Genomic DNA, 23,527 nt, shown 5'->3' with positions numbered 1-23,527 from the left:
TGGAATTGCAACACATTCTGTTAGGAATTAGCCGGGTTCTTCCATCAAGATAGTGAGATCGCCTGTCAGGTCAGCCAGACTTTGAGTAAAGACACCGAGTATGGCCAGCAGCATTTCTATACTTACCCCACATGCAAAAGTAACTTGCATATTTTTGAAACCAGCTTATTTTTGTTAATTATTTTTGATCATTCCGTATGCCATACAGTGTTGCATACCTGCCGATCTAAGATGATAAGAGCAGATGGTGGTGGGTGGCTACATCTCTCAATTCCATTTCACCTGTGGATGGCTGTTAATGTAAGAGTAACTTACTGAGTGTTTGGGAAATAATGAGCATGCTTATTAGCGCGTTATGTATATTAACTTCTTCTATCCTCACAATAAGCCTGTGAGATAGATACTGTTATTATTCTTATTTCATAAGTGAGGAAATTGTGGCAGAGAGAGATTAGGTAATCTTCCCATGGTTACACTTGTAGAAAGAGAGGTGGATCAAGCATTTTCCTTCAGGCAGTTTGCTTTCATAACCACTACACACTGCTGCCTCTAGTGGATACCAAGAGTCATCCTTGGTTCATTTCTGGTAGCCTGGTGCCAGTGGTGTCCTATATTAAGGAATTTGCTTTATTCAGATAAAACATAGCTTTCTTGTATTTTTGGCATTTTTGCATAGTTGCTTAAATTTCTAATGTACCTTCTAGGTATAGAAATAGGCTCAGAGAGAGTAAGATCTTGTTTAATATAATTCGTTCTCCAAAACCTTGAATCTAGAAAGCTAACTTGCCCGTAGAAATATAGACTGCTGGCCCCTTGGCACTTGTTGCTCATATTGACCTTGTCATTGCCTCAGCAATTGGATCAGCACTTGAGAGAGGCAGAATAATGTAGCAAGTCCAAACAGGGCATTGGGAGTCAGAGGACCTGGGTTCAAGTTCTGATTTGCTGATACAGTTGTGTGTGAACCTTGATATAATCACCCTCCCTAAGCTTCAGTTTTCTCACATGTAAAGTGGTGAGGAAATAGGATTTATGAGTCAAATAACTTGATTCAGCCTTGGTTAAAAAGAAAAGAAGCCTCCTTTCACAAAACAGTGGTAATGGGTAAGGTTTAGAGGGAAAGAATGTGCTGGTGAGATAAGGCTATTTATATTTTGTGGCCCAAGGTACACAGTCAACAAAGACTGTTCTGTGAGTGCAGACAAATGGCGAAAAGGCCCTACTTAAGTTCAAATCTAGACAGACTCTGTCTCTTGTTTTAACAGTGAGAAGAACAAGAAAGGTTTCTTCTTAAGAGGATAGATTCTTAGGACATTTAAAAATTCATGTTTAATTTCTCTGGAACCTAACTTGCAAGGACAAGCACCTGAAGCATTATATTTTCATTTAGCTTGTATAATAGATTGGTGCAGGAAATGGTAGTTCTTTCTTTAAATGGTAAAAGAATTCAGCAGCTTTGTGTTTCCCTGTGTAAATAGTATGGGCTCCAGGTCCGATTTCCCTGATTTTCCAGGTAAGTCTGGCCTACCTGAAGGTGATCTACAGATACTGATGGAAGAACCCAGCCAACCTTTAAGAGAACGTGTTGTTGACAAGCCTTAGGTTCAGAGTTGGAGCTTGGGTTAAGGAAACTTGGCTCACCAAGAGGCGGCTGGTACCTTTAGACCATTTTACTTTTCTGACATTATGCTCATCTTTGGTAAACTTTCAGTACATTTCTCCCTTTCCTACTTTGTTCTTTTGTACATTTTTTTCTGATTCAACACAAATTACCATTGACTGTACTGGCTCAGTGGACACACAGATGCTTGAGGGCCTGCAAGCAAACTGCCACCACCACAACAACCAGTACTTCCAATCCAAAGAGGATGGGAGCTTGGTTTCTTTGGCAATAGTCAGAAGTGCCTTTTTCATAGCATTCATTATGAAGATTTAATGAGATCATGCATGCCCAACAAATACAGTCATAAACATTTAATCAGTTGTAGTTACACTTTCCTTGGTGCATGCGGTGACTTATCTGGGAGCCCATCCCTGTGCTTCTCCGCACACACTCCCACCCCTCTCATTCCCTCCCTAAACCAGAGTCTCACCTTCTGCTCCATTCTGCAAAAGTGCCAACAGCATAGATTGTTCATACTAGTGGCTGAAACCTCACTCAAAATCTAACACTCTTTTTGTGTCTCAGTAGGATTTGGCTTTAATCCTTAAGGTCCTACCAGTGTTTTCTTGCTAGGGTCTGACAGAACACCTTAATTACCTTAATTTCTATCCCTGAGCCGTGGGCTCTGTGCTTTCTTTATTTCTCCAGCCTAAAATGTAACAGGATCCCTTAGTAGCCCTTGGATCTTGTGAACTGGAAAGACTGATTTCAGTTCTCCCAAGTCACTTTGGGGATGTCAGAGCTTGGACTCTCTGCTCCAGCTAAGCAGAGTTGCTTGTGGTTATTTCTGGTTTCTCACTGGCAAAGCTACCGAGACACTGAAGCCACAGTTTGATATTCATCTCAGTACAGTGTCTATAAAGCCTATGTGGATCCATAATTGTGTGGAAAGTAAATTCCTGAACTATCCATCAGTGCAAAATAAGTAAGACCTATATACGAAACAGGTCGCATATAAACAAACACAAATATGGCTTTCTGATATTTAAAAAGTAGTTCATTTTTTGATCTGGGATGCTTAACAAGGATTTCTATTTTAACTGCACTGTTCTGTTCTCAGTTATTAATGGATCAGTATTTTCCTCCAGAATACTCACCTGTTCTTTACATAACCTTGAACTTCTACTTAGTTCTCCTATATTAGTTGAGCCTACAAATGCTCTGCAGTTTCTGAAAACAACGTGATAAGAACTTAAATCCTCCTATTGTAGGTGAAATAAGATTTTGTAACATGACCATTGTCTGGAGCAGAGGGGAGATCAGTGGGGAATTAAAGTCCAGATTATGGTATACTTGGACAGATGACTTGTTGAGATATATATATATATCTTGAAATGAGATAGGAAATGTGAATATTCCAAATCATTTAGACCACATCTAAAATCAAGACAGAAATGTCCCTTCTCTTGTTTTTTAAAAAAGTTTCTTTTCTGGTTTTGATTCACTTCTAATTTTCACTTTGCCTTAATTGAGACCTCAAGTTTAGGCTGATTCAGGTTTGTTTTCCCTGGTCTCACCTTACTTCATTTCCTTCTGCCATCATCTTCATTAAATCTTTAAGTTTTTCTATGAGGGTTTCATTAATAACTTATAATCCATAATTTAATAAAACCTAAAGGCAATCTTTTCTGTTACTTTAGATATTTGCATTTTCTGTGGATTAAGTATTCCTAAAAGTCAGGCTTTAAAATGAAATTTATTTGTTAAATTTCTTACTAGCATTTGGAAAATGCTGGGTTATTTTGGAAAGTATAATATTAATTTTTAGATTATTTGACAAATTTCTGTGGTCTGATTCTCTAATTACTCCCTGATGTATAATACATCTGCCACTGGGTGTTCATGGCTGAGTGGGGCTGGATCTTGATCATAGGGCTGCCTCATGTTCTGCAGTTGGACCAAAGTCAGTGGTCCTGCTTTGGGGGGAGGGGCACAGAGGAGTTTTTCTCCCACTAAGTCCCTGTGTAGGCAGGACTGCCTCTGAACTGTGGCTAGGCATGGTTGGAGCTGAGTCACAGGGCCATTTCAGGATCTACAGTCAAACTGAGATCAGCAGGCCAGCCTTTGGGGCAGACAGGTGTGTCTCCTTCTGGGTCCCTCAGTGGGCAGGACTGCTCTCTGATGCAGTTGCAAAGTGCTGGAGCCAGGTTATGGGTATTCTCCAAGATCTGCAGTTAGACCAAAGTCAGTGGGCCTACCTCTAGGGGCATGAAGATGTGCATCTTCAATTAGGTTGCTGGGTTAGCAGAAATGATTCTCAGCCCGTGGTTTCAGATCTGCAGTTGGACTTAGGTCAGAGGATCTGAGGTCAGAGGACAAGCATGTCTCCCTCTAGCCCCTGTGTGGGTAGGACTGCCAGCTGAGAGGAACTACAGCCAACTCATGGGCTGCTTCTGGCTTCACGTCTGGGATTGAGATTGGCAGGCCTGTTACTGGGAACACAGGTGGATGTAACTCTTGACCTTGACCACTGGCAGATGGTATGGTGGCAAGGCCAAGCCAAACAGGGCTGTAGCTAAGTCCACGAGGGGTTGGGGCTATTTCTGAGTCTGTAGCCAGGACCATGGTCAGCAAGTCTGACACCTGGGAGCAGATCTGCCTTATCAAAATGGCTCTCCTTGGTCTTTGGCTCGACTAGGTTTCACAGTTTTTTGTTTTGTTTTGTTTTTTTAAGTATTGAAGCCAGCTTAAACAAGCCTCCACTGACCACATTGGGACATGTTTTAAAAAGTTTTTATTTTTATTTATTTATTTTAGAGAGAGAGAGCAGGAGAGCCGAGAGAGGGGCACAGGGGAAGGGAGAGAATTTCAAGCAGACCCTTTGCTAAGCCCAGAGCCCATCATGGGCAGGGCTTTATCCCACAACCCTGAGACCATGGCCAGAGCTGAAACGAAGAGTTGAATGCTCAACCCTCAACTGACTGAACCACCCAGGTGCCCCAAGGTTTCACAGTTTTTTACCTGGATCCCAAAGACACTTTTTACCATGGATGGTTACCAAATTATTATTGCTGAGGGTGGATATGAATGGAAGTGGCGGCCTCCTTTTCTGCCATCTTGCTCACAAGTCTCATTTCAAATTTTTGAGAGCCTAATATTCCTTTCTTAGTCATAGCTTGAAGGTGAGTTGCCTTCCTCCTTTGCCTTAGTCAGTAGTTGAAAAAAATGTTGGCTTATTATAATTACAAGACTCACTCTCTATCATGCCCAAATTACTGCTCTGCTATAAAGTTTTGGTCTTAGAGAGTGGGTGCACATCCCATTTTGCTCCTCTGGGCTGTCAGTTTAACAGGTCAGAATTCCAAAGAGGTAAATTTAACTTTGTATAACTGAATTAACTTTTATTCTGCAAGTAGGAGAACTAGAAAATTGTGGTCAATCTTGTGTGGAAAGTTGTATGTATGGGTGTCAGACTAATTTCAGCTGTAGCCACTTAATAACTATATGTAGTTTCTTATCTGTGGAAGATGGGATAATATATCTATAAAATAGGGTTTTTTTGAACAACCTATTATAATTCCCAATATATAATTCCTGATTCCCCATTTGTAATTCCCAATAATTCCCAAATACTGTTATTTGTAGCTATCATCATAATCATCATTATCATTATCAGCATCAGCTTCATCACAATTAAGGTTATATTAAAGAAGTGTGTGTGTGTGTGTGTGTATATGTGTACAGTTTCTTTTTTTTATACTGTTCAGTAGTCTGGTGGGACCATGTTAAATATTTTAGCTTATATTGCAGAATTGGCTATCATTATAACTAAAAAAAATTTTTTTTAGCAATATTAACTAGTATAGTTGCAATAAACTTTGATAGGCTTCTCCCAGTTTGCCCTTCCCTCCCCCTTAATTTTAGGGTAGATGACATTATGTACAAATACCTAGCCTACTGACTTTTTGTTGTGTGATGGTTCTTCATATGTACAGCTTACTTTGACCTTAAATAATTCATCTAACTATTGCTTGTCTGGGTAACATCAAGTACCATCTAAGAACTATACCAAAGGTAATACTTAAATATTAGCTGTAGCTCAAGAACCCTATGTGCCCCTCTGCTCCCGTTATTATTTTCACTTGGGTCAGGGAACATTCTCTCTTTCTTACTATGTAAGGTGATACTGGTGTCCAATTTCTGAGAGCTGTCTTCTTGCCTCTAAATCAGAGGTTGGCAAATTGGGGTCCGTGGGTCACACCTGTCTTATTCTGCTATCTACTTTTTCAAATGGGAGTATAGAGTATAGACACTCCCATTTGTTTATGGATTCTTGTTTGTGGCTGCTTTGATGCTACAATGGCACGGTTGCAACAGAGACTCTATAACCCACAAAGTCTAAAATATTTATCTGGCCCTTTACAGAAGTTATCAACCCCTTCTCTAACTCAACAAAACCTATATTTTGGAACTCTGCTTCCCCTTGTGGGCCATGCGTTGTCCTGCCTTATCTTGACCAGTTTAATCTGGGAGTGTTTTTCCAGAAAGAACATTGAAAGAGTTTAAAATTTCTTTTTGAAATGAACATTGACATCACAATGTATTTTGATCATGAAAAAATAACATTTAAAAATAATCATGAGTAACATTGCTATTTTATATCTTGCCAGAGAGACACTCTTAACAAATGCTACAAAGGATTTTAAGAAGTGCCGGGGCAGGGGGGCGGGTAGGGAGAAGGGGGAAGAGAGAGAGCAAGGGCAAGAGAGGGAGGGAGGGAGAAGATGAGTGGGCCTGTATTTTGTCCATAGGATATGAAGAATCTACACTTATAATTTTACTTGCAGTTGTTTCTCTTATCCCACATAATTTTCAAAGCAGAGAAAAGGCCAGTGTTTTCCAGAAAAGGCTTGATCCCGCAATTAGTAGTCTGTGCTTGCTGTGGAGTGATAAGTTCATTCTGTAAAGAAAGTTCTTGAAGATGCGTGTTGTAATTGTCATGTGATGATGGAACAAAAACCCTCTAAGCATTGTTGACAACTTATCTGGATACTGCAATTTTTCTCTTCAGAGAACAGATTACTAATACTGCATGATGCGAGTTATATCGGCTTCTTTTGAACTTGTAGGATGAAAGTGAAAAAGCAATCATTATTGGGGAGTAGGGTGGGGGCAGACCAGAATATTCATAGTTTCTTTTTTTCTTTTTTAAAGATTTTATTTATTTGTCAGAGAGACAGAGAGAGGACAAACAAGGGGAGCGGCAGGCAGAGGGAGAAGCAGACTCCCCGCTGAGCAGGAAGCCTGACATGGGCTCCATCCCAGGACCCTGGGATCATGACCTGAGCTGAAGGCAGATGCTTAACTGTCTGAGCCATCCAAGTGTCCCCAGAACGTTCACAATTTCATATTAACTTTGATAACAGTCATGGGGGGACTAAAGTGCTATAACTTTTAATTTTTTAATTTTTAATTTTTTTTAGATTTTATTTATTTGACACAGAGAGAGAGAGAGAGCACAAGCAGGCAGTCAGAGGGAGAGGGAGAAGCAGGCTCCCCGCTGAACAGGGAGCCCGATGCAAGCTCTATCCCTGACCTGAGCTGAAGGCAGATGGTTAACCGACTGAGCCACCCGGCAGCCCAGTATAATTTTGTAAACGATTTATTTCTGAGATAGAGGAGAGAGAGAGAGAGAGAAAGAGAGAGAGCAAGCACATGAGTTGGGGGAGGTGCAGAGGGAGAGAATCCTCAAGCAGACTGCTGCTGAGTACGGAGCCCAGCTGACTAGGGGATGGATCTCAGGACCCGAGATCATGACCTGAGCCAAAAATCAAGAGGTGGACGCTTAACTGACTGAGCCACCCAGGAGCCCCATCAAGTGGTATAATTTTATCCAGGCAAGTTTCTCTATCTTTCTCTCTTGCTCTTTCTTGCTCTCTCTCTTAAATCTCTTAAATCTATTTTGAAAAGAGGAGGCTCAACTCAGGCAGCTAGAAAATACATGCAAACTCTTGATTGTAGTCTGCTTAAGAGCAGACAGGTGCAAGATACAACAGGTGGCTCTAAATGATGTGAAAATACAACAGCATAGACGCCAAGAGAAATCCTCTCCCAAAGCCAGACTCCAGTTTGAGTTTGTGCCAGGGGTTAGAGCTTAAAAGCTTTACAAAAAGTCATCTTGTTTCCAGTGCAACTTTGCATTTTTAAAGCTCAGTCTCTTTTGTATCCATTTGAAATGAACTTTCTGTTCTCAGATTCATTTTCCATCTACTTTTCTTTCTAAATTGTAAAACTTCCTTTACCTTGATCTTTTCAAAATTATTAATATTTTTATTTCTTTGCTGTATGCCATCTTGGTAAATTTGATTAAAATAAACTTCTCCATTTTCTCTTAATCTAATTCCTTCCAGAAGCCTTTGGAGAAAATATTTCCTCCCAGGAAAGGTATCTAAATTTTTAATAGCAGATGTAATTTCAATATGTATTTATTAAATGATTATTATTGTTAAAATACTGTTCCAGGAGTTTGGGGAGATACAAAAAAGAACAAAACATGGACTCTTTACTCAAATTTCTTAGAATTTAGTAATATGTGAATTTTTACTAGTTATAAAATTTGGGAAGAAAGATGGATGGATAATAATAGAATAAATTAACATCGGTATTATGATGTAAAAACAGGCCCTAATAATAGTGTAGGCAAATTACACTGCTGTGGAACATTTTGTGTAGTTTTGAAAGGCAGTAATCCTTCACATGTGGTCTTTACTCTGTCTCCCTTGTCATATCTCCACATCAGAAAAGGTCTACATATCTTATTTGTATCTTATATGTTTAGGTATTATTTTGTTTCGGTCTGTCTTGGGTTACCGTTCTTTTGCTTAGTTATCTTAAGTTTATAACATTGGAGTGGAACTACTTCATGTGGCTTTTATCCTTTCTTCAGTAGACCCGTGCTGAGACTGGCTCTAGCATATAATCTGGGGGTAATAATGGCTCATCTAGCAACTAGCCCTCCCCTTCCCCCATTTTCTCTGCCCCGTTTCCTGTAAACAGAAGTAGTTAACAAATCGGTCACCTTGTCTGGGTGCTCATATGAGTCATAACAGTAAAACCTGTCATGTAGGGAGAGGAAGAGAAGAATAGTGGATGAGTACATAGTCTTTGAACTCATATTGCCTGGGTTCAAACCCTAAATCTGTTGCATATGAAATGAGCAGACTAGGACAAGTTACTCACCTCACTTTCCTATATCAAATGGTGATACTGACAGGTTTTGACTGTACTCAGTTGTTAGGATTAAATGAGGTTATTCCTATTAAGTTTATAGAAAGGTATTAGTCATAGAGGGAGAACTCAGTGAATGTTAAGGTTTATTATTATTAGAAATAAATAGGCTAGGAAAAAATTTCCTTCTTCTACTTTTTGCTTTTGAGAAAAAAAAATTTTTTTCCGTCCACAGTTTGAGGATTTCACATCTCTGTGGTCAGTATTTGTTATGGAACTCCACAAATCAATGTGATGAATTGAGATAAATTTCAGTTGTGTTTTAAGAAAAACCATGGTAGACAGAAGAGAAAAAAATAAGGAGATGTTATACCTGCGGCAGGGGGCAGAGGCTAGGAGTATTGGAGAGTGTGGACCAAGTATAAGATGCCTCAAAAATGAAAAGCTGGAAAAGTATGTACAGTTTATGAGGAGGCCGGCAATTCTGATATTTAGGGCAATCATGCTCCATGGGGAAGATTACCTTGATTACTGCTCTGGAGCTTCCTGGGTGTCCGCTGATATGGGGCCCAGCTGTCCTGGCAGAGACTGTTCCAGCGTGCAAAGCTGCAAAACCTTTGTGGGCAAGGCTATACCGAAGAACCTTCAAAGTGGGGACAACAAAGCCTACTTTTCATAAAGCTGTGTAACTGTTTTGCTTAGAAGGATCTATATCCAGAGTAGGAAATGCTAAATTAGCTCCAACTGGAAAGTCTAGATTATTATCTAGTTTCATCTCTAAAAAGTCTTCTACAACGTGTTAATAACTGGTCTCTCTGTCTTAACATTTCTTGAGCTCTGAAGGCTCCCTCTTAGCAAGCTTGCTCATTCCTCTGTTGGACAACTCTGATTATCAGCAAGAGATTTAAATGTTGAGCTATCAACAGTCTCCTAATTTTTTAATCTCATGATTGTAGAGTCCCTTCTTTTGGCTCCCACAGCAGCTTGCATGCACATCTATCCTGATGATCACAGTATGGTGTACTGTAACTGTTTGCCTGCCTTTCTTTCCCATTGGATTTGGAGCTCCGTGGGGACAAGTAACGTGTCTTCCCACTTTGCTTGTCTAGCCCCTAGCATGATTCTGATCAGGTGAAGGTGCCCAGTAAACACTGATATACCAGAGTTATACTAACGAAAGCTAATCCCTCTCAACATCTGATAAGCCATTAAAACTTTGAGGACAGCTGTGATTGTAGAGAAGTCTCATTAAGTAATAGTTATATGTCTGCAAACAATATTTGTAAAAATATAGCTTGGTATATATTTTTAAAAATTCAATTTTCCTGTCCTTGTAAATATTTATATTTTATGCTTATGCCAGTTTGTACACGTCTTGAGGGAGTTATAACAGTGTCGACTGAAAGTACTGGTTACCTCCTTAAACCACACTTTTAAAGCTTTCTGGTTTCTATGGTTTGGGTATTCACTCCGAGCAGACTATGATTTCTTTAACTTTAGGGATGTGCCTTCCTTCTTAGTAGTTCTTGTGCCTAGTGCAGTGCCTGGTACTTTGTCAATTTTCAATTTATACACATCAGTGCATAATTAAATGAACATTTCCATAAGTTATTGAAGTCAATAATTTTACTTAGGAAAAAAGAGACTTTATGTTACCCTCACCTTTTCCAAAATATTTAGGAAGCTCCCCGATTCCTCTGGGAATTTAGCATTAGCTGAAATTATCATGTCTTTAGTATTTTTGCTTGTGATTGCTTCTTTCCTTTCATTTCTTGAGTGCGTATTTAGAATTAGTTTCGGAAACTGAGTTTTGAAACCTCTGAGCCATACCATTAACCAAGTCATTTAACAGTTTGAAAGTGCTTTCAGAGAAATAGATTCAGGGTTTCCAGAGGAAATAATTTCCCTTCTCACCACTGGCTAGGACTTTTGAAACTGCCTTTTTGCCTCCTGAAGTTAGTGATAGCATGGAGTGGCTTCTGTATCTATTCTAAATGCAACCTTCCATAGCAGCTTTATAAAGCTTGCACCAGCATCCTTGAACATCCCGTTAATTAAGAATTCATAGCCCTATTTCTCCTTCATTCTCCCCCAAGGCCTGTGCTGTCAGCTTTTGCTCCTCTTCCTTAGTTACAGAAACTGAAATTAGAATTCCGAGTGGAGGCGTCACTCCCTAAGGAGACTGAGAACACCACACTCTTCTGAACTTGTTCTCTTTCAGAGCATCTGTCAGTAGCGGCTCACTCTTTAAAATGTGGACATTTCATCATTCTGTCACTCATTTAGTGTCTACCCCTTGGGCAAGTAATGCCTTTGTAGAAGGAGGCGTACTAGAAACCCTCATAGTTAATAAACCATCATTCTAGCCATGCACTCATGAACATAAACAAACATTTTTCTCAGGTGTCCTATTGGTAGTAACTCCAATTTAAAGACTTTTTAGGATAAGTCAGGGTACTAATATCTACTTCACAGGTTTGTTGTGCCTGTTACATGAATTGATGTGTTTAAATTGGTTTGTGCTATGGCTGAGAGATAACAAGCAGTCAATAAAAGTTAGCACCTATTATTAGTATTTTTATAATAATAAGTACATATGTAACATAAATAAAATAAATTTCTAATTGCATGACTCAATTTCTAGACAGCCTAGTCTAAGAGCAATAATCTTATTACAATTCAGCCCAAAGACTATTGTAAAACTGGAGATTTAACATACATTTTATTTTATTTTATACATTTCTTTTAAATAAATTAAATCGCATACACTGTAAATAGAAAACATAATTGAGAAGAGTAATGGATCCAGCAGATCATTCTTAATGTATGAACGTAAAAGGAGTTTGATGCATTATGGTGAAGATGTAAGCTGACACAACTGCATCTTCTAGGATGTAGTATTTTTATTTTGTTTTAAAATCTAATGGGTACTGATTGGTAGCTGACTTTTAAAGGCCATTTCCTTTCTTGACCTCAGTTTCAGTTTCAATATAACTTTAAAGCTTAATAAATATACAGAGAGCTGCTAAGTGTACATTTAATGCGACATGCAGAACGTACCTAGTCCATTGATTATTTTTCTGAATATTAATTTTGCTTTTATTTTGTTGATTTTATTTTTAAACAGATTTATGTATTTGTTTTAGAGAGTGAGTGAGAGCTGAATGGGGGAGGAGTAGAGGGGGAGGGAAAGAGAAACTCAGGTAGACTCTGCACTGAGCACAGAACCCTATGTGGGACTTGATCTCATGACCCTGAGATCACGACCCTGAGATCACAATCCAAGCCAAAACCAAGAGTCAGACACTTAACCAACTGTGCCACGCAGGTGTCCTTGCTTCTGTTTTATGTAACACCAATTCAGTGTGCCACTGAAGTGATAACTGTTTTCTTATGAAGAAATTAACTGATTATTTTACTCACATTTCTGTTGAAAGAGTTAGAGCAACTTGTTTTCCAAAAATAGACAACCAGTAAGGTGAGAAAGAGTTTTAAGTTTGTGGTATTGCTTTAGAAAAGGTAGCACAGCCCAGTTTGTAAACTTGCTAATTATTTTGGCATTTTCTGGGCCTGGAACAGTTTCAGAGTATATCCACACATTTTTACTGTCACAGTCAAAATTTCTTTGCCAAAACTGACTCAAACAGGCAAAGCTTAGCATGGTTTGCAAAAGAGGATTATTTTAAATTTATTTTTAGTAATCTGCCTCGCATTCCTCATTTACCATTATAAACTTGCTGGAGCAGACGTAATTTTTCTGGACCTTTTCAAATCTTTGTGTGAAACTATAAGTATATAATTGAGGGCAGTTCCTAATCTCTCACATGTATTAACTGTGTATTTGTTTAAAAAAAAAAAGGGGGGCGCCTGGGTAGCACAGCAGTTAAGCGTCTGCCTTTGGTTCAGGGCATGATCCCGGGGTTATGGGATCAAGTCCCATATCGGGCTCCTCTGCTGGGAGCCTGCTTCTTCCTCTCCCACTCCCCCTGCTGTGTTCCCTCTCTCGCTGGCTGTCTCTATCTCTGTCAAATAAATAAATAAAATCTTTAAAAAAAAAAAAAAGGTTGGTAGCAAATAGGGACAGGAATATCATTCACAAAGCAGAAATGTATGTAATTTTTACTGTAAGTATTAAAACTAGGAAACACATTCATATGCATATGTAGATGGATCTTTAGAGATGTTTCATAAAAATTGGTCACCAAAATGTTTATACGATACTACCTTTTTTGCGTTGTTGCAGAATTGCAGTCAAGAGGTAATGGTTTTGCAAAGGTAATGTAGGATTCTGGATATACTTCTAATATAGAAACAACAGAACTTCCTGACAGAATAGCATGTGGGTTTTTGAGTAATAGAGGAGTCAAGAATCACCCCAAAAGTTTTGGTATAAGCAACCAGAAGGATGGAGTCACTAACCTGTGAGAGAGGAAGGCTGAAGATGGAGCAGTTGTGGGGGAAAAACGTTCAATTTTAGAAACGTTAATTTTGACATGCCTATTACACATGAAAGCAGAATATCTTCCCTTTGTTCTCCAAGACCCTTTTTCTACTCTTCTCTATTTCGCTCTCTGCCCCAGGAAATTCATCAATGTCCATTTCATCAGTGGGATCCCTTTGGCTTCTGATTGTGTTCAGCTCATGGAGAGCTCACATACTGGCGGGAGGAAGGAGAATGAGATCATGAATCTATGCAAGGTTTTTCACAAGTTCTCTGTGTTACTTGACTGAATGTTCCTACTATTCTGGTGGTCTCATCTACACAGTTCTCTCCTTCCCATTACTAATAGCTGCTCCTTCCCCTTATCACTTTGGCCTTATGGGTCTTAACAGCTCTGTTGCTATTGACACAGAGACACTGCGCTACCTACCATGGTTCCCCTACACTCTGCCCACACCTTTGTGAATAGTCACTTTGTCAATAAACTCCCCTCAAATTTCCTAAATTAGTGTGCCCTCTGTTTCTTATCTGGACCTTCTGTGATATAATATCCAAGTGGAGCTGAAGGTCTGGAGTGCAGAAAAGAGGTCTGCCTCAGAGATATAAATTGGGAGTCTTTAGCATATAGATGGTATTTAAAGTCTTGAATATGGAAAAGATTATCAAGGGAATAAATATGGATAGAAAATAGAAAAGGAACAAATCCTGGGCTTCTTCTGGAGAAAAAAAAAAAAAAAATCAGAATCTGCCAAGGAATCCACGAAGGAGTAACTAGGGAGGGTGAAGGGGAACTGAGTGTGGTCCTAGCCAAATGAGGAAAGCACAGTCAAGAGAATGGGGATGATCAACTGTGTCAAACACTCCTGACAGCCAAGTATTATCAGGGCAGAGAAGTGATCATTGGGTTGAACAACATGAGAGGGATAAAAACTTGATTAAAGTAGTTTCAAGAGAAAAGGGTGATGAGAGATTTGGTAACAGAGTACAGATAATTTTTTGAAGAGTTTTGCTGCAATGGGATGCAAAACAGTGGGGTGGTATCTGGTGACAGAAGTGGGATCAAAATAAGAATGGAGAACTTTCTGTACTTATTCTCTTAGTAATCTCTTACAGACACAAAGCTTTAAATACTATGTAATACATACACTTTACTGTAAATGACATTCCAAGGAAGGGAAACAGAACGTGCCAAGATCTGGATCCAAGAGAGATCATGGTGCATTTGGGGAACTGAATGATTGTAAGTAGCTCAACATGGCTATAGAATGGAGTGAAAACAGATGAAACCCTTAGTCTTGTAGCCTAACAAGTACTGAGTCTTCATCAAGCACGTGGACAAGCTTGCCAGCAGATTCTTCCTCAGCTGAGCCTTGGGTTTTCTGCAGCCCTTGACTGTAGTCTTGTGGGGGACTCTGAGCCAGAAGACCAAACTAAGCCATACCCAGATTCATGACCTACAGAAATGGGGAGATAATAAAATCGAAATCATTTGGTTTTGGACTAATAGTTATGTAGCAGTAGTTAACAAATACCATATTTCAAAAAAGTTGCTCCAGATGACACTGTAGTGTCAAGAATAGATTAAGGAGGGGCAAGACTGGACGCAGTCACTTCAATAAGGAGGCTATTTACAGAAATGCAGAAAAGAAGTAACAGTTGCAAGTTAATGTACTTTCCTTAGACCTTCTGGAATGATTTTTCTCCCTTCTACTTTCCCCTGCAGATGTCCGTCCTCAGAGTATTTACCTTACTTCTGTAGGACAGCCAATTTTAGTCCTAGTGTCTTTTATATTGACCTGTTACACTGTAGTTAAGTCTTCTGTTTGGACCTGTATTATAAGAAACATGCTGTGGCCCCAAAAACTCTAAGAAAGAAGATTTCAACTTAATTATTTGGCCACTTAAAATTCAGCACAGTGATGTTAAGTACTATATGTAACTTGAAAGGTAGCACATTACACAGTTTACACTTAAGAATATCTTAGCATGGATAACTTATCAAAGTAATAGGAACAGGACCCTGAGAGAATAGAACATAGAACAGATGACTGTTTTCATGCATGTGATGAGCTTGTGGAATATAGGTGAGGTTCAGTGGGGTGCAGTCCAGAGCTGACGACCAAGAAAGAATTCTTGAGACTTTTTTGGTGCAAAATGGTGGTTTATTAAAGCACAGGGGACAGGACCCGTGGGCAGAAAGAGCTGCTGCCCCGGGTTGTGAGGGGTGGCTGATTATATACCATGGGGTTGGGGGAGGTAAGGAAAAAGGGAGGTTTCAAGAAAGTACTTTCATATGTTAGAGAAGACTCACAGGAAACTGGAGGCCTTGCTATTGTCAAATTAAGGCTCTTCATTAGTAAGGCTTTAACATGAAGACAATTGGGAACTTCCTGGAGGCTGCAGATTCTAAGGACATTTAATTGTATCTACATTTCCTTCTGGAAGCTAGGTTATTGATAGAAATGCTTCGTTCTTGTAGATTGCTAAGACATTTGTAAACTGAGGGAGACTCAAGTCCTACACGATTATGGTCTCTATAGGTTAACTATTTCTTTTTGCTTTAGGGCAGCCAGGAGTGCCTGAGGAATGTCACATACATCCCATGGCGGGGCTGGGGCGGGGGGTTGCAGGGTGTCAGTTTCTGCTTTGTCCTCAGCTTGCCTTCTGTTCCCTCTTCACATGAATGAAAGAAGAGAAGGGAAAGGCATACTTAGTGCAGTGTCTAGTGTCTGGGGCATAGTTGGTGCTCAATAAATACTGAATGAGTTAACAAATTGGGATATAAAAGCTGGGCCAAGGAGACTCTTGTATTCAGGAAAGAATATTAGGGCACAGGAGGTTTGGAGGAGGCTAGGGTAGTAGTGGAGGGAGAAAGTGAAGCATGAAGGAGGGATTTGGGAGGAGGTACTATAAATAAACTACCAATTTCACTGTTTTATCTCGGCCTTTCCATGCTTAACTACTAAGAAAAAACAAGAAACATCATGACAAAGCTGAAGATTAGCACATAGTGTAGAGGATCTGGGGCAGTGTATTCTATTGCATAGGGCAGGGGAATGGATTATTTTGTTCCTTAAATATTCATGCAGTAGCTACAGATACAGTTTCTGGAGAAATATACCTCAACTTACTCTGTCATTTTCAGGGAAAAGTCAATTGAAAGGGGCTTCCAGCATGTTCTGTGATTGTGAGCAAAATTCTATAAAATTTCAGGTCTGTGGAATGAAAAGAAATCCTTATTTCTTTCCTCTTTGGTAGATCTGGAGAGTTTTTGTATTGGGGGTTTTTTTGAGCTGTATCTAATGTTACAACAGATAGGCTGTGTTTACAGGGACCAGAAGGGATTGAAGAATTATTATGATGGAAAAAATTCGGCTAATATTGGAATACATTAAGCAACAATGCCAAGAAGGATTAAATATTTCCTGTTTTCTGTTTCTAATTATACAATTGTCATTTCTTGCTTAATTTTACAGTGCTCGTGGCATGATTTAAGTATGAGTTTAATTTTTCTACTATCATATTCTGAGGATAAAGATTAAGGATTTTGTCAATATTTTCTCCAAATTTTATTATTTTTCATTAGCTTTTCACTTAAATGTGCAAAATGGTGATATCATTTATTCTAACCTTAAGATTAAACAAACAAGTTGAACATCATGTTGATGATATTAGAAGTTAATGTGCTTTTTGTCCTGTTTCTAAATAAAATGGAAAATTTAAATGTGCTGGGATCACACTTTGTAATGTAAAAAGTTTTTACACTGTGTGCTTTGTTTAGAATGTAGCTTTTAGTAATTTATGCTTGGGGAAACAAATGAATATGTTAAAATTCCACCCTTTACACTACATGCAGTAGTTATTAGTGAAGTCAACATATCGCTTGACTGTCTTCATTATTACTTTATGACTACTTGTGTTTAACTAATAGCTTTTTTTTGGTTTTATCCTTCCAATGTACTGAAACTTCCTGAATACTCAATACAGCTGTTCCATATAATGACACTGCCTCATTAGTTTGATGCATTTGAGCATACATACTAATAAGGACATTCACAAGGAAAAAATACTTTATTTTGTTCTTCCCTGGTGTTCCTTTTTGAAGTAAGAACATTTGCCACTAGTGGATGTTGCAGCTCAAATGTAACCAAAGGAAAAATCTCAGGAAAAGACACAGATGGTCTCATTGGACTCTAGAGAAACTACTTGTCTGTATCAGTGGCACTTTCTCCCTGGTTTATCTACCTGTTTGCACAACATAAAAATTAATTTTTCAGGTAATACTTCCATTGCTATAATTAACATCAAGCCTGTAATTTCCTAGTGTGGGTGGATGAAGAGTTGCTCAGCTAAAAATAGTCATGCCTAATAGTCTCTAGATAACCTTGTAGTCCCTTTCTATTAAGAGATTTTCCGGGGCGCCTGGGTGGCACAGCGGTTAAGCGTCTGCCTTCGACTCAAAGCGTCTGCCTTCGACTCAGGGCGTGATCCTGGCGTTACGGGATCGAGCCCCACATCAGGCTCTTCTGCTAGGAGCCTGCTTCTTCCTCTCCCACTCCCTCTGCTTGTGTTCCCTCTCTCGCTGGCTGTCTCTATCTCTGTCAAATAAATAAATAAAATCTTTAAAAAAAAAAAAAAAGATTTTCCTGCAAGNTGTTGAATTACACCATGGGGTCCGCCTTTTCTGAGGAGGAGGAAGAAAAGGAGGAGGTATAGGTATGTTCCTCTCAGACAAATCCTAAATTGAATTTTCTGGACCATAACTGACATTGATGGTTTTGTCTGGAACAGACTTGAAAAATAGTTTTCTTTTTTCCACTGTGGAATGTTCCATTTGTTAGAAAGCTATGTCAATAGAAAAGTAGAGATTCATGCTATCATATTTGAAATTTAATGTCCATTCAATTTCATTGAAATGTTTTCTGAAAAATGGTCCCTATGTAGATTTACAACATCTAGGAAGAGGAAAATTCTAAGCTGCCAAACTACAGTTGTGACCAAACATGAATGTTTTCTAAAAGATTTCCAATGGCTGGGAAGGTGTTGAAAACTGTTTAGAGATTTGTTAGAGATTTGTTTTCAGGTCTCTGTATCTTGATTCACTAGTAGACTCTGCTTAATTTTTTTTTTAACTCTCATGTTACTAATTCTGTTTTAATTTATCTAATTCTATTGAAAAATGAGCACCCAAAACTTTTAGATATATCCACTACAAAGAAAGAAATGCAAGACTTAGATAATGACAGTGTGTCAAGAGATTGTGAATCAATAATACTTAGTTCATTTATATGCTTCTTTTGTCCTAGAAGGATTTAATGAAAGTTTTCAAAAGGTATAAAATACATTAAAATTAATAATTAGGGGAGAAACATCTAGAAGTAGATACTGATATGCTTGTTCCTGGAATCTTTTAGAAGCTCAGTGTAACCTATGTTAAAGAAAAATGATTATAAAGCAGGTGAAAGAGGAGACTGGTTAATGGAATATTTGTGTCAGCTAGCAGGCTGCTGCAGACAAATGTCAAGGCAAATCCTAACATTCATAGTGTCTTCTAATCTAGCAAGTTTTAGAAGGCTCATTCCCCTTGGTGACTTTACCTAAAATCCATCTGGAAATGTTCTTGTAGTTTTAATTGGGTTTGTGGAATCCCTGCCCTACTGCCCTGTGGCTCAGTGCCTGGCATATATTAAATACTTAGTAAATGTTAAATGTTTTATTACTAGAATGTTTCATTCAAATTGTATGGAGCTATACGATTTCAGCAGAGGATGTTATATTCATGAATATTCTGTATTCAGTGTGCTCTTAATAAATCTATAGAGCATTTTAATCTATCCCTGAGGGAAAAATAAACAAAAAAATTGTACTTATTTTATTATGGATACAATTCTTGGTCAATTAAAATGTTTTCTAAATGAGCAAGGATTGTCTTTTAAAGTTAATACCTCTGGATCTAATTAAGAGTTCAGAAATAAGATTTAGAAGGAGGATATAATATATGTAAACAGAGGAGAAGATGATTTGGTGTTTAAACCAGAGGGTACTGGTCCTAACTCCAAAGGGTATATTGACTTTAGTTCTTAGTTAAAAGGGAACTATAAAGCCTTTCATAAGCATTCTGGGAGAGACAAGGTATTCACATTAAAAAGACCTTTAAAACCAAACCGATTTTTAGAAACTAGTTCTTCATCCCCCGCACCAGTCATACCAGGCACTTTGTCCTAGGGGTCTGTTCTTTTATAGTCATTAATGTTGAAGAGACACATAAACTGTAAGTAAATACAAAATAAAGAGTAAAGGGTGGTCCAGATGGCTGTAGAGTGATTACTCATTAGGGGTAATGAAGAGTGAGATTTAAAAAAAGATCCCTTGGATTAGGAGAACTATTAAAGCAGGGAGGCAGTTCAGGAACTTGGAAGAGAAAATAAAGGAAGCTGAACACCTGTCCAGAGAGGTTATTTGAGAAAAGTGACCATAATTAGATAAGACTGTCTTTCATATTTTATTTATCCACATGGACAGACATATAATGGTGTTACAGTTTTCATCAAAATTTGGTGTAACACCAGCACTTATTTCTAGTTAAAAATTCTACCCAAATTTTCATCCTGCATTTTTAGCCTGATGTGTGTGTTCACACTTTTCCTACCTTTTTCTTCCTTCTCTCCTTCTTGTTTACCTCTATGTGTTTATTTAATACATACATATTTTATTTACTTTCAGTTATGCAAGTGATACAAGAATACATATAATTAAAAAAGTTCCAAGTGGTAGTGATCAATCGAGAGTCCCCTTTGGAGGCAACCTTCTTACTTGAACTCCCCACTCCAACCATACTACTCTGACACCAGGACTAATCCCTATAACCAGCCTATGTTGGTTACTCTCTGTAACTACTCTGTGTTCAGAATTTTTTTCCAGCATGTTTTTTAAAGAAGGTAAAATTCTTCCATGGGAGCATCAGGAAAAGCAAAGTTGATGAACTTAGATGATTCTTCCAACACTATGATCCTTTATGGACTTATAGAAATCGGACTTGGCTGATTATGTACTGATAAATTTAACTGATAAAATTTTAGAATATCTTCAGTTCTGGTGTGAGAAAAACTTCCTTATACCACATTCCTATACATGACATAAATCTTTAGTAAAAAAATTAAAATATTCTGGTTAGTACCATGTTAGCCATTTATATTTATAATATGTGAATAAGATATAACCAAATTTGATTTCATCCATTTTATATTGAGTTTTGTGGGTTTTTTTGACAGGAGGGAGGAAGTTCCCCATGACATGCATTTTTTGGTGAACCTACTTTAATTTTTATGAATTCTTCGTAATAGATACCATGAATAACTGAATGAATAATGGACAAGAAGAATCCTGCAGTTAGATTCCTTCTTCTGTGGTGGTTGTGGTGGAGCACTGAATGTTGAGCCTTTCAGGTGGCAGTGGGTGCACACTGTAATGGAATTTTCTCATTTTGTTTCAGTTATGTGGAGATGCTCCCAAGACAATAAGTCATTGTGTTCTACCAATCAAGTAAGCTTCATTCAGAACACAACTGTACTTCTTCCTCCTTCATTGTATATAAGCAATGTATTCCGTAATATAACTTATTCCTACATACTTTTTTTCTGGTCAATGAACTCCTTTAAACAAAAAGTTAAAGATACATGGTAGATGCTTAGAATTCCTTTTCTAAGTTCTCTGAAATTTAGTAATTTGTTCCAATAGCATGCCAAGAGCCAGGAAAGGAATGGTGCACAGTAGTCTTTCCAGGGAGGGATACTTTGTGTGGTTCTGATCTGAACTTAGTTCTGAAGTCTTCAAATAAGTTGATGTGATGTTTTTCCTGTAACTCACCCTTACTTGCATTCCAAATTGTTTCTTGATTGGTAAATACATGAGTGGATTGAAAGCAGAGATTCAGGTGTTGTGCCTGCTCCATAGCCTACATTACCATGAAAAAGCCTAACTTTACCCTAAGTAACTATAAGTATCACTGATGAAGTGATTGCAAATTACTCTAGTGCTTGTGAGCTGAACATTTGCAGCTATGTCTCTGTTATTTTAAATTTTTACCCATGGATCAAATTTTCTCGTAACTTAGAAAATGAGATGAAGAGAAGGTGAGTGCCATATTCCTATAGCAAGCAAAAAAGGATAGAATGAACATTTGATACAATTATGATGACCAAATCAAAAGCTAAGAAATTATGTTGCATATATATATATGTTGTTTATATGTACATATACACCAATGTATACAGATATGTATACATATTTATTTATATATTTATATAAATTTGGAGGTTTTCTTAGAATGTAGAGGAAGACCATCCCATACCATAGTGCCTTGTGTGGATTCACCTTGTGAAAAATCTTCAACTGTGATGGTGCAATCTATGTGTAAGTCCTTTCCTTTTTCTGTCCCACAGAGTGTGCTTTTAGGTACCCTTTTAACTAGGGGTTGATATCAGTGTTTCTCCAGCCCAGCCCCTGATCTGTAATATTCATGTCCATAAGCAGAGATTTCTCCTCCATTTCAATTAGCATGTTCCACCAAACTGAATATACTCCATGGCTCCAAAGAAAATCTCTGCTGAAGATTTTAGGTAGTGATCCTGAAGTCCTGGAAAGTTGAAGTCCAGGATGAACTTTGTAAAACTGTTTTGTGTATTGAGAAATGAAGACTTTTATTTGTCTTTAATGACAGATTGTCAATAAGGATAAGTGAATTCTTTCCCTCCTCTGCCTTAGGATATTTGGAATTTGGCTTCTAATCTCTAGGTTGATAAAGAGTATATATCAAAATAAAATAAACACAAACAATAACAATAATACGCCCCCCCCCCCCACTAAACTCTGGGTTGATCAGTGTGGTGATATGTGAAATTAAAATTTAAAAAATGAGTCAAAAGTATTTTCAAACTCGAATTTAAATCCCACTGTAAAATCTTAAAAATAATTAGAGATAATAGATACATATGGTAATATTGAACATCACTTAAAAAAATAAACATCATTAGCCTGAAGTCTCATGATTTCTTTTATTGGCACCATTTTCTTGTATATCTTTCCAGAAATATTAGGTTCTGTATGTATATACATCTGTTCCTCTCTCTCCTTAATTACAAACTCTTCTTATAATGCTTGCATATAATAAATTTATATGCCAAGACCTGAGTTTAACTATTAGAAATGGTATTGAAGACAAATTCTAGAACATGACTTTCAAATTTATGAGTTTACTGAGGGATTCTAAAATTTATTTGTTAAAAATGGAGAACTTCTTCCCCACCACTTTTCCAACCAATTAAACTGCCCCAAATTTATAGTCTGCAAATGCCTTTCTGATTGGATCTTGATAATGCTTCTTCATATTGTGTAAATAATTTAAAAATCAAGCTAAATACAATCTACAGTGGAGTGTAGGTTTTTCTGCCCAAGTTATCATGGACCCTAATGGGCTTGCCAATTAAAGTAACTTTATCAACTTTCTGAGATGTGTCCATCTGATGGGATTTAGTCTCTTTTCTGCTCCTCCATTTTTATGAAGGGTAACTATACTCCCCTCAAATTATAGATAATTCTATTATCTCTCAGATGGTCCATTTAAAATATTTGCTAACATCTTTCTTGATACATTAATTTCAAACTTGCATTTTCCCAAGAACAACAAATCCAGGGCATTGTTGTTTCACTATTGATCACTCTCACAATATTATGATTATGTTTTTCCATACATATCTATATAGATTGCCTTAGATCAGGATGCTTTAAAGGCCTCAGTGGGCAGTTAATATGTAGAAGGAGAGTCTGCAGCAAAGGTTTTTGTTCCACATTCCTAGATGGAACTTTGGTGATTTAGGTTGAACCAGTGGTTAACACCTTTTGCCCATTTTCGTGAGAGCAAAATACTTTCTCCTTAAAGTGAGAGAAGAGCAAGCGTAACCTGCCTATCCTAAAATTTTTATGGAGGCAAAGGTTCTGACCAGTATTCTCTCAGACCATCTTACCATGTATTGGAGGAAGAATTAGAAGGGAGGAAAGGAGAGGGGAATGGCTGGAATTCCTCCCAGAAGGGTAACATCCAACCATAAGACAGAAAGTCAGCCATTTTTCTGGTCTTTGATTTCCTCACCGCAATGAATACCTACCCATTAGCAAAATGGGCAAAAAAAATATCTGGTTTTGAGGAGCACTCTCCTTCCTTTGGTATAGATTGAAATGAAATATACTTGGAGGCAGGT

Source organism: Ursus maritimus, unplaced genomic scaffold (assembly GCF_017311325.1).
Source record: "Ursus maritimus isolate PB19 unplaced genomic scaffold, ASM1731132v1 scaffold_36, whole genome shotgun sequence".
Taxonomy (NCBI): Eukaryota; Metazoa; Chordata; class Mammalia; order Carnivora; family Ursidae; genus Ursus; species Ursus maritimus.
Note: the sequence above shows the minus strand (reverse complement) of the source record.